The sequence below is a fragment of the Teleopsis dalmanni genome, chromosome 2 (assembly GCF_002237135.1).
Source record: "Teleopsis dalmanni isolate 2A chromosome 2, ASM223713v2, whole genome shotgun sequence".
NCBI lineage: Eukaryota > Metazoa > Arthropoda > Insecta > Diptera > Diopsidae > Teleopsis > Teleopsis dalmanni.
In genome coordinates, this window is record NC_051847.1 from 65,471,494 (window position 1) to 65,482,900 (window position 11,407).

Consider the following 11,407-nt stretch of genomic DNA (forward strand, 5'->3'; position numbering starts at 1 on the left):
TTTTTATATTATTTTAATTAATTGAATTTTTGGCTGACCATACAGCCAAATAACCGTCATCATTGATCTTGGAAATAATTCTTGTATTTATTTATACGTAAATAATTTTTTGAGACTGCAAGTACCAGGAATCGAAATCGTGCCCTGTCAAATTTAAAACTCTGAGTCAGCACACCTTAACCAACTGATCCAAAGCCGTGCTTGACTTTTTATGTTTGCACATTTTTCTGGACTTTTGTTACTTTTGCTATGAAAGTTTTTATTAAAAATTTTACTTGCTATGTTTATATTAGAACGAAATCCTAAACCAGCTGTAGTATAATTGAGTAAAATAATTTTAATTAATTTTAAAAAACCTTAACAATTTTGGCCTTCAAAAATCATATTTCAAAACTCATATGTTAATGAAAATTATAAGTTAGTGAAGTTGATATCCTTACAGGATAAGGATATAAATAAATAAAAAAAATAATTTTAATTAATTTCAATTTTATTTAAAGTAGACATGGATATATCACTGGGCAGCATAGTCCATAAGCGCCTTTCTTTTTTGAGATCGTAATAATAATTATTACGTTTCATATTAATAAATATTACTTATGAATGAGAATACCTGACAGATTGTAATAAAAATAAATGTATAAACAAAAAAAAAACAAAAATTAATTTTAAACAAACCCTAAACAATTTTTGCCTTCATAAATCATATTTCAAAAATTATATGTTTATAAAAAATATATGTTAAATAAATAAGTATAAATGACATCCTTACAGGATATGTTACTGAACTTTATCAAATTAAATAAACAATTATTTGTGCAAATGTCAGTGTACTGAAGGTTATAAAGTAATGAATGCTACGAGTTCAGTACGCTGATTTAACATGATAAATAAAAAAGAGCATTCTTGACCCATAACTTAATTGTGATAAATCTGAAAACTCATTTAATATTTACTAAGTCATAAAATAAAAATAAACTGAAATATTTATGAATGTAGATATGGATAATTTATAATGAATTGCAATTATTCATCATGTAAAAATTCATTTTACAATGTAATATAAATAATAAAAATTGCTAAGAAACAATTAAAATTGTTTTTTTTATTTTTATACTTATATTTATATTTATATTTATATTTATACTTAATTATATTTAAAAAAAACAACCAGACTATTGTAACAAACTCACTCAACTGATTAATTTGTTTCATTTGAATTATTTACAAATATTTTTATAATAATAAAATAATTAAAATTCTTTGTCATACTATATCTAACGTATTTTTCCTAACATATTAATTTACTTGACTAGCAAAAAGCCGTTACCGCTTTAATTAATACAAATATCAATCCCGTTTTGACATATTTTTTATTTGTTAACACACCTACTATATTATGAAATTCTACTGATCAATAATAAATTTTCTAGACGTAAAATTAAGATACTTAAGTCAATTGGAAAAATACTCAATCACTCAATTCAAGCGATCATTTATTGTTATTGTTTTTTTCCTATACCCAAACTTCCATTTACTGCATTCTCTATAAATTTTACTTACATATTCCACACTGCCGATGCACATGAAATGATCATCTGAGATGTTAACAATAAATTACTCATCGCCACATGATCATGATTATGATCTTTGAAATGATTATTAGCAACATCAAACACATCGCACTCACTTGCTTACTAATAAAATGCATCCCAGCCTCAACATGTGTTACGAATTTAAATGCAATTGACAGACAAAATAACCGGCAAATTTGTTTAACTAAAAAAAAATAAAAAAAATGAAATAAAACTGAAAAAATAAACAGAATTATGCAGAGAGATAAGCAACAAGTGTCTTCAATTCTCTTCACGGTTCTTTTTAAGGGAACAAGTTAAGAGAAATTCAAAGTATCTCAAAATGTATGATAATTAAATTGTATCGCAACAAACGGAAGTTTATTCAAGATACATCGACTTTATTAAATTTAAGATACTAAACACATTCGATAATCCATTTATTAAATTGTATCAAAACAGAACGAAAGTTCACTGAATATAAATATCGATACAATATTGCATTTAAGACACTAAAAACAAAATATATATTAGTTCGATAATAGAAATATATCAAATATATAACATATATCAAGCATTTAACATATATCATGAATTAAAATTAAAAATTAAGATAATTTGATTCTATTAACTTACATATAAAAAAGTGTACCAGTATCTTAAACGAATGTTATACAAATCATAAATTCCGGTTACTTTTTATACAGCATCTATATTTCTATTAGCTCAAATATTTTCTTTCTTGTACTCCAAATCTTTCTATTATTATTATTGTTAGGAAATGTGGCACTGCGACCGTCGGGTCTATTGTGCCTCTTTCTATATTTAGAGTAAGTTCCGTAAAATATACATTCCTAGGAGCCCATTCCATATGTGCATTAGTGCAGGGCATTCTAACAGCACAAGTGTGGCCGACTCCTAATTCTCTTCACAGAATCTACAGTTTGCATCCGTAAGTATACCCAGTCTTGTACAGTGGTATTTCAGTTTACAATACCCTGTTAGGATTCCTGTGTTAATTCTAAGTTTTTCTTTTGATAAGTTCATACAATTCTGGTATCTCTTACTGTTATAGGTACCAATAAGTAATTTGAATTGTGTTAATCCTGGTATATTATCCCAGTTATCCTTTTTGTTCTGGTTCTTTTTTATTTTTATGAGAGAAAGGAGCGTACTATGTCCTAGTCCACAAAAAGGTTTTGGCCTTCATCATCAGTGTAGTTGTTCCTTTCCTGTCTAGTTTGTTCGCGTATACACCAAATATAATATGCATACGAATATTTTTAAGTGGCTCTAACATTATATCAGTTTATTTCATTGTCATGACAATTATCTAATAAAAAATAATTAAAACTTATATTTAAAAAAAATATATTTATATATACATTTTATATTTATATATATTATATATTTTATTAAAATTTATTATATTTTTTAATAACAAATATAAAGTCGAAATTCAAAATATATTTAAGTTGTCATTTAACTACAAATAATTCACATTTCATCTTATAAACTTAATAAAGTTTTTTATATATTTTATAACCGGTACAGATTATTTTGTTTTCTTAAACATTTGTATAATATTTTTTTATATATTCTATATTTTATCATTATTAGAACTCTAAATTTAATAAACATTAATAAATATTAATAAAATCTCTATCCATATGTCTTATTTTTGGTTCCGTTGTCTCTATTGAGCAGACATAAAATTATAAAAAATTTTAATTCTCATTAGGTTTATTTTGGTTTATATATACAATTTAAGCTTATAAAGCTGATGATTATGGCGTTATTGCCAGCGATGTTAGTCGCTTTCATGAAGGCGTTTTAATATGTGGGAAAATATTTTATTATATAATTTATTGTGTAAATTTCCAGCTATACAATTTACAGAAGTTGTGTTTTAATTGCACAAATAAAATTAACATTTATATTATTAAATTTATTTTATGATCAGTTATATTCGATTTGCCTATAAAATGTGAGTTTTTAACGGCGATATTAGTCGCTTTTCTATAATTTATTGAAATATGTCAGAAATATTTAAATAACACTGATTCTGATTATTATTTTAATAATAATTACAACATAATATTTTTATCTTTGCGCTACGTTTCAATCTGCCTTTTAATGTTAAACAATAAAAGAAATAATTCCATAATAATCATTGATTATACTAATTTTTGATCATAGGTATATTTAAAATATCACACTGCATATGTGTCGCTCTACTAAACCAAAATAATATTAGTTTTTCGTTAAACCCATTTGTTTTACGCAGTAATTAGCACTCACTTATATTACAAATATACATCATAATTAGCAAAAGCCAAAGTGCCATTCTAAAAACAGAATATAAAACAGAAAAAATTTTCTTGTTGAAAACCTAAAGATCATAATCAACGTAAAAAATTTTATATATCATAATTATTTTGACAGGTCTCAATGACTTTACAATGGGCTATTCGATTTAACTTAATTTCAGCTTTAAAATATAGCTGTCCCAAACGAACCTATTCCAAGTAATACGGCTGTTTTTCATTGTCAAGCTGAAATTGTGGCTATTAACTCTCCAGGTAATCATTTAGTGAAATAGAAGTGGATATAGTTTAACAGATATTTAGCCAAAAATACTGATAAATAGTTAATATTTAAGGTTCACATTTTTTGTATAATGTATCAGGGACTGATACAAGCAATTTTATTAAGATTGGCCACTGCATTAGGGATATATTTTTCTCTTGACCTATATTTGCTCGTCCACCAATCTGTGACTTTATAAATGATTTTTACGTTACATGCTTAGACTACATGCAAATACTTAATTATTTTCTATTTTATATATATTTTATATGTATTTTATATATAGGTATTATTAAAGTTTTTCCATAATATTTTTTTTAAAGAAAAAAATATTTAAGTCTATGGGCGCTGTATGAATTTTGTTATCAAAGCTTTCTGAACATTAAGCTAAAATTACTTCCTGTCATCACTATGATATATAGTATAATATATTTAATAGCGCTATTTATATTCTGAAGCTTTGGGCTTTCATATGCTACAAATATCAAGATATAAGCAAATAGTACATTAAAATAAATTTTAATTTAAATTTCTGAGTACTTGGCAATACTCAAAACAGCGTTGTATGGTTGGCCAAATTTTAATAAATTAACTAAAGTTTTGTTCTTGAATTTTTATTTGCTATTCGAATCCTTCCAACTTTTAAAAATAGGTTACTTTTAAGTTGGTTTTAAATTTTTTATCATTTTTATTTTTATTTTTGCAATTTTTAAATATTATTAGTTAATATTAATAATGTACATACTCAATATATATACAGAATTTAATTAATATAAAAATTATAAAGTTTTTTATTATTTTTATTTTATACATTTTGTTAATATTAATTTTTGAATACTAATAATACTTCCAATTAGTATTTATTTATTTTATTAAATTGAATTATTTAATTTATTTATTTTGCTTTATTTTATTTTATAATTTTAAAGAAATTCGTGTTTATATAATATATTTATTTTTTGATATAATACTTTTAATTGGTTTTCTATTTTAAATAAATTCTATTTATTTTATTAATTTAAATATATGTATGTACTTACTTATAATTACTATTATAAAAAGTATTAAAAATAAACTTTTTATTAGAATTTTAGAAATTATCTCTTTTTTTTCTTTTATTAGTTAAATTAATTTATTTGTTTATTATTTATTATGTATAGATTTTTTAATATATTTAAGTATTAATTTTTCAAATTAGTTATTTTATATTTTATTAAATTGTATTTATTTTATTTTTTTAATTTAAATATATGTAATAATAATAGTAATAATTACTATTCTAATAAAAATATTCTTTTTGTAAGAATTTTATTATAGAAATGTATGATCATTTTTTTTTATTTTATTAGTTAAATTAATTTATTTGTTTTTTATTTATTAAGTATTTATTTTTAAATACTTTAAGTATTTATTTTTAAATACTTTTAAGTACTAATTTTTCAAATAATTCAGACTTTTTTTATTTTATTAAATTGTATTTATTTTATTTTATTTTATTTTATTTTATTTTATTTTATTAATTTAAATATTTGTAATATATTTACTAATAGTTACTATTTTAATAAAAAGTATTGAAAGTATATTTTCTATTAGAATGTTATTATTAAATTAAATGATTATTTTTGTTTTTTTTTTATTTTATTAGCTGAATAAATTTATTTGTTTATTACTTAATAAGTATTTATTTTTTAATACTTTTCAGTATCAATTTTTAAATAATTCAAATTGGTATTTTTTTATTTTATTAAATTGTATTAATTTTATTTTATTAAATTATATTTATTTTATTTTATTAAATTGTGTTTATTTATTTTATTAATTTAAATATATGTAATATATTTACTAAAAATTACTATTCAAATAAAAAGTATTAAAAGTATACTTTTTATTATTGAATTAAATGACCATACTTATTAAATTGTATTAAATTTATTTATTTAACTACATATATGTATATATACATACATAATTTATATTTTTTTATTTTATTAAATTATATTTATATACAGTTAAAATTTAATTCATATATATGTTTGTATTACTTTTCCATAATCCAAATTAATTTACACAAAAGAAGAAATCCATCTACATATCTAAATGCAACTAAAGAATTAGCTATTAACATTTTAGCGCAACATTTTTATGTTTTAGTATTGAATTATAAACATTTCACATATACTATATGAATGTTGCTAAGCATTTCACACACCTTTGAGTGTTTCTAAACATTTGATTTTGTGGGTAGCAAAAGCAGCTAAGAGAAAATTGAAACAAAATGCGCATTGAGTTGAGCGCACAAGTGCCTATCGTCGCTGTGCACAAGTTGCGCTGTGTTAGGCAATGTGCTAAGAAGTAACAATTGCTGCCACAACATCACTTACACTTAAAATACTTGCACACTGTTAAAAACGGTTTAGTCCTTAAATACGAAGCAACAAGTAAACATCAACGAGTTGAACAAACAACAAATTGTTTTAATCATACATAAAAGCGTATTAAGTGTTTTTCTTAAAGAAATAAGAGAAATAATAATAAAAAATAAATGCAAAAAGATATTTCGAATGTTAATTAAATCATTTTTAAATATAAAAGCGCGTGTTTAATTCATTTGTTTTAATGTAATTATTTTTTACGGATTTATTAAAGAAATATATTAATATAACAAGAAAATTGTTGGAAGTTTATTTAATTTATTGAAAAAAAAATTACACAAATTATAAAGAAATTTAGCATAAATTTCAAATGAAATTTGCATAAAAATATAACAACTTCAGTGTCAGTGAAACCCAAATATTTTTTTTTCTTAAACGAACTTTAAGTTTGAGAAAAATAAAATATAATAAAAATGTAAGCAATTAAAAATTTTAACAAAATTTACTTAAAATTTTTATAAAAAAAAAATAAAACAAAATTAATACATATTTGAGTATTTAAATTCATATAAATTTTATATTAAAATAAAATATTTACTTTATATACAAAATTAACTGACGTACGTACACAAAATTTTATTGTAAAAATTGAGAAAGAAAAAAAATTTTTTTATAATTATTTTTTAAACAAAATGCGATCATGGAAAAGTACGGAATTGAATTTTTAAATGTATCACTGCATTAATTACCGTCGGACGCATTGCTTAAGTTAAGCCTGAAAGATAAACCGAAGATTTTTTGAACAAAAAAAAAAATTTAATTAATTGCAACAAAAATAAAATTATACAAGAAAAAATCATTTAACCAACTTTCAAAATTAAACGGTGACAAGGTACTGCCAATGGAATTTTTGTCTTGTTGCCACCACCAACGCCAAGAAATGCGCAAACACACACAGTCATCACAAAAATAAAAAAAAAACAAAACAAAAACACAGTAAAACCACAAGCCAAAGTTATAAGCCAAATCCACTTTATATTAAACCGTTGCTTTGCAAATACAGTAAATAAAATAAAAATATAAAACAGCATCAAAAAATATTTATACGAACTAATTAATTAACAAGAACACTTAACTTAATATATATATTAGGATAACATTTCTTTTTTAAATAAAAAAAAAATATATTTAATAAAACAAATTAAATACAAAAAAAAGAAAAAAATTCCCATGCAACATAAGACAATCCCACAACAAAATTACTTTTATCTGTTTTATCTATTATCGCTTTGATGCATAACTGCAGACGCACCAACAGCGTTGTTAATTATCATTATAAACCGCATTATATTGTATAGACATTCTGAAAGTTAATTTCAAACATAAAACAGCCAAACAAACGTACCTATGAACGCATGTGCACTTATCTCAAACAAAATTATGTTGACTTGATGTATTGAACTACCTGTTCGTATGCGTTACTAGAGTCTTAATAAACACACACACACACACAAGCACATAACAGATTTAAATGCATTTATAAATCAACAAACATCATTATCATCACTGTACACTCATACTTAACTTGGACAACATTTATATTGTTTTTGTTTTTGTTTTTGTTTGTGTTTTTATTTCATTACACACAACGTGCAACGTGTGCAGTTACTTAATTGTTTAAAGTAAAAAAGAAGTTATTACCTCTTTTTATAATTGCCACTTTTTTGTTTTTGTGTTGCTGTTTTTGTTATTATTGGTTACATTGTTGCATATTCAAGAGTAAAAAAAATTATTTTTTAAAGAGAATAATGAAATTGACAAACGAAAAAAACAAAAAATAACAAAACTAATAACAACAAATTTGCGCCATTGTCTTGCGCTTGCGTGTTGTTGGTATATTAGCGCATATGTGAGTTTAATTAAGCACACAATATGTATTATATACATATTTATGCACACCATGTATTTATGTATTGCCATCTGTGTATATAATTATGTTTGCATATTTTTGTTGTGATGTCATTATGTTGTTGAGAATTTATATATGTTGATATGTTGACTAGAGGTTTCAACCCGAAAAATATTAACGGCCACATAAAAATCAGTAAACACAAATGTTTCTTTCTCTCTTACTATCACTTTCTTGGTGTGGTTTGGAATTTTTTTCTTATTGTCTTTTTTTGTTATTCAATAAACATTCTTTTTTTTTGTTTGAATGGAAAAGAATAACCTTTCACACACAAAATCGAAATGTGGCCAAGCCAGATTGGAGTAGGTTAAGAACAAAACTTCTAAACACGTATTAACCATTAAATATATTGTATCGGTATATCATTAATAGATAATAATATTTATTTAATATTAATGATATTTTATTGTCACATGGGAAATATCCAATTGATTTATCTACTATTTGTTTATTTATACTCTTTAATCCTTTATTAGTAATCCATAATCCTTAAAAACTATATAGAAAATTTTATAAGATTTAGTGTCATTTTAGTTGTTTAGCAAGTATTTAGTAGCATCGACCTTTACATGCAGTTGCCCTTAATCTTAAAGAACTATGTAGAAATTGTCATATGACTTAGTCTTCTTTTGGTTATTTAACAGGTTATACAACCAATATAATTATTGTTTCTGGACCCTATTTTTTTTATATTTTATATCTGGCTACAGTTCACCTTTTTTTTAATAAAATAAATAAGTTTTTTTCATATTCTATATTTCGACTCTATTTCGACATAATAATATAATAATTATATATTAAAATATATAAACATTAATATATTAAAATATTTAAATATTTTTATATTAAAATATATAAACATTAATATTAATATATTAAATTTTAATATTAAAATATATAAACATTTATATATAAAAATCTAGAAAAAATTATTAAAGCATGTTACCACTTTTACTTATTCATCAAAACTATTCGACTCCCGAGTCTTCATTCATATCAGGGTCTACAAAGATAATTACAATAATTTTTATTATATTTTAATTATTAATTTCTTGATTTTTATAGTAATTATATCATATTTTTACATGTAATCAAACATTTTAAAACATTATTAATGTCCTTTAAAGTTGTTTAAATTATTTCTTCGGCTCCAACGACTTTAAAATCCTTTCAATTCTATATATTATGTATCAATAGTTTTGCGTAGTTATTCTTTTGATTATAAGTCTAATTAATAAATGTTTTATATTGTTAGGTATATTTAGGCATATTTAGCTGTTAGAGTAAGTGAGGTTGTAGTCTACAGCCGACATTAAAGTTACACTTAGGACTGTTACACTTAGACTGACCCTTTGTGTTACCGTATAAAAAATTCAGAGGATTATGAATTAGCTTGAACTTTCAGCAAAACCTAAAATGCTCTAAAGAAGAAGTTTCTGAAGTTGGCCAATTCCATTGAATGAGTTGCTTATTAATAAACCAGATTTGAGGCACTTTTTTTTAGTTTACAATATATATTTAATTTCTCTAGAACTTAATAGTCCGATTAATTGTTCACATTGTCGTTTTATAAATACATTTAATGATATTTAACTTTTATTATACGAACTTTCATTTTTTTAATTGTTATCTAATTATTTTGCTAACTGCAAAGCGACATATTATCTCTACCTTGAAGAGATCATATTTCTAATCACATACTTCATGGTCAACTGACATTTAATTAAACTAGGATGAGAATACCGACTTATCATATCTCAATTTGATATTAGGGAATCCTTATTAAAAGAGACTCTGGTTCAAAATGCTTAATATGTATTATTTAGTTTGTAAAATTTAAATAGATTTTAATTTAAAAAACTCAAATTTTATCCTAAAAATTATTTCATAATTTTATGTTACTAGTTTACTTAGCCATTATTATAAAACAATAACGTTTTATGTCGTGAGATCATAAAATATTTTTGATTAAATAAAATAACAATAATATATATAATTGTAACTAATTTTTATCTTGAACTACCGTACTTACTTTATTGTGAATAATTTTCAATTTTTTTTATTTTTGGTAGTATAAGAAAATTTTTACCCCAAAGGAATTATTTTTATTAGAAAAAACAGGAAATGGATAGACATAAAATATTAATTATTATAGTATTTAACACTAAAATATTATCATCCACTATTAATTAATTTTTTGCACATTGATCCTAAGTAATTAATTTAGTACATTTAAAAAAAATAAATTAATATTTCCTGTTTATACTCTCTGAAGTCTATAATAAGTTTAGTATTGCATAAATTTTATTTAATAATACATTGTCGTTGTGATCAAAAAATCTTTGGAATTTCTATTTTTGTGTTATTTGTATTAGTTATTCATCTCTAGACTAGATTTCATTCAAGAGCCCTTAATTCTTTCCAAGAATTAATTACCTAGAACGCTACGCCATTATATAGTGACCAATCGTCTTTAATATATACTTTTAAATAATTGAATGAATTTTTAAAATTCTAATTTTGTATTGAAGAGGCTAGTCTCATTGTGAATAATTAAAAAAACTCTTTGATTTTTATAGTTTAAGAAAGTCGTTAAATCTAGAACACTAGAAATATTTAGTATCCACTTAAGTAGTTCAAAGTACAGCCAAAATACCCCAAGGGATTAAGTTCTGTTAACAAAAACAGGAAATAGACAGGTATAAAAAAATTTATTTGTGTTGTATTTATAATGAAATTATAATCATCCACTATGAATCAACTTTTTGCGCATTCATTGATCTTAAGTAATAAAGTAATGAAATTTAAAAAATAAAAATTAATATTTCCTGCTTATTCTCTCTAAGGCTTATGAGATAAAACAATATCTGTTTCTTGAGAATATTAGCAAATTTTAAATATTT

The 11,407-nt window shown here is 22.8% G+C and overlaps 1 protein-coding gene across 1 annotated transcript in view; it reads left to right on the top strand.

Moving 5' to 3' along the window:
- The window catches only part of LOC119674729 (angiotensin-converting enzyme-related protein-like), a 25,709-nt gene that overhangs the window by 2,194 nt on the left and 12,108 nt on the right, over window positions 1–11,407 (top strand). The window lies entirely within an intron of this gene.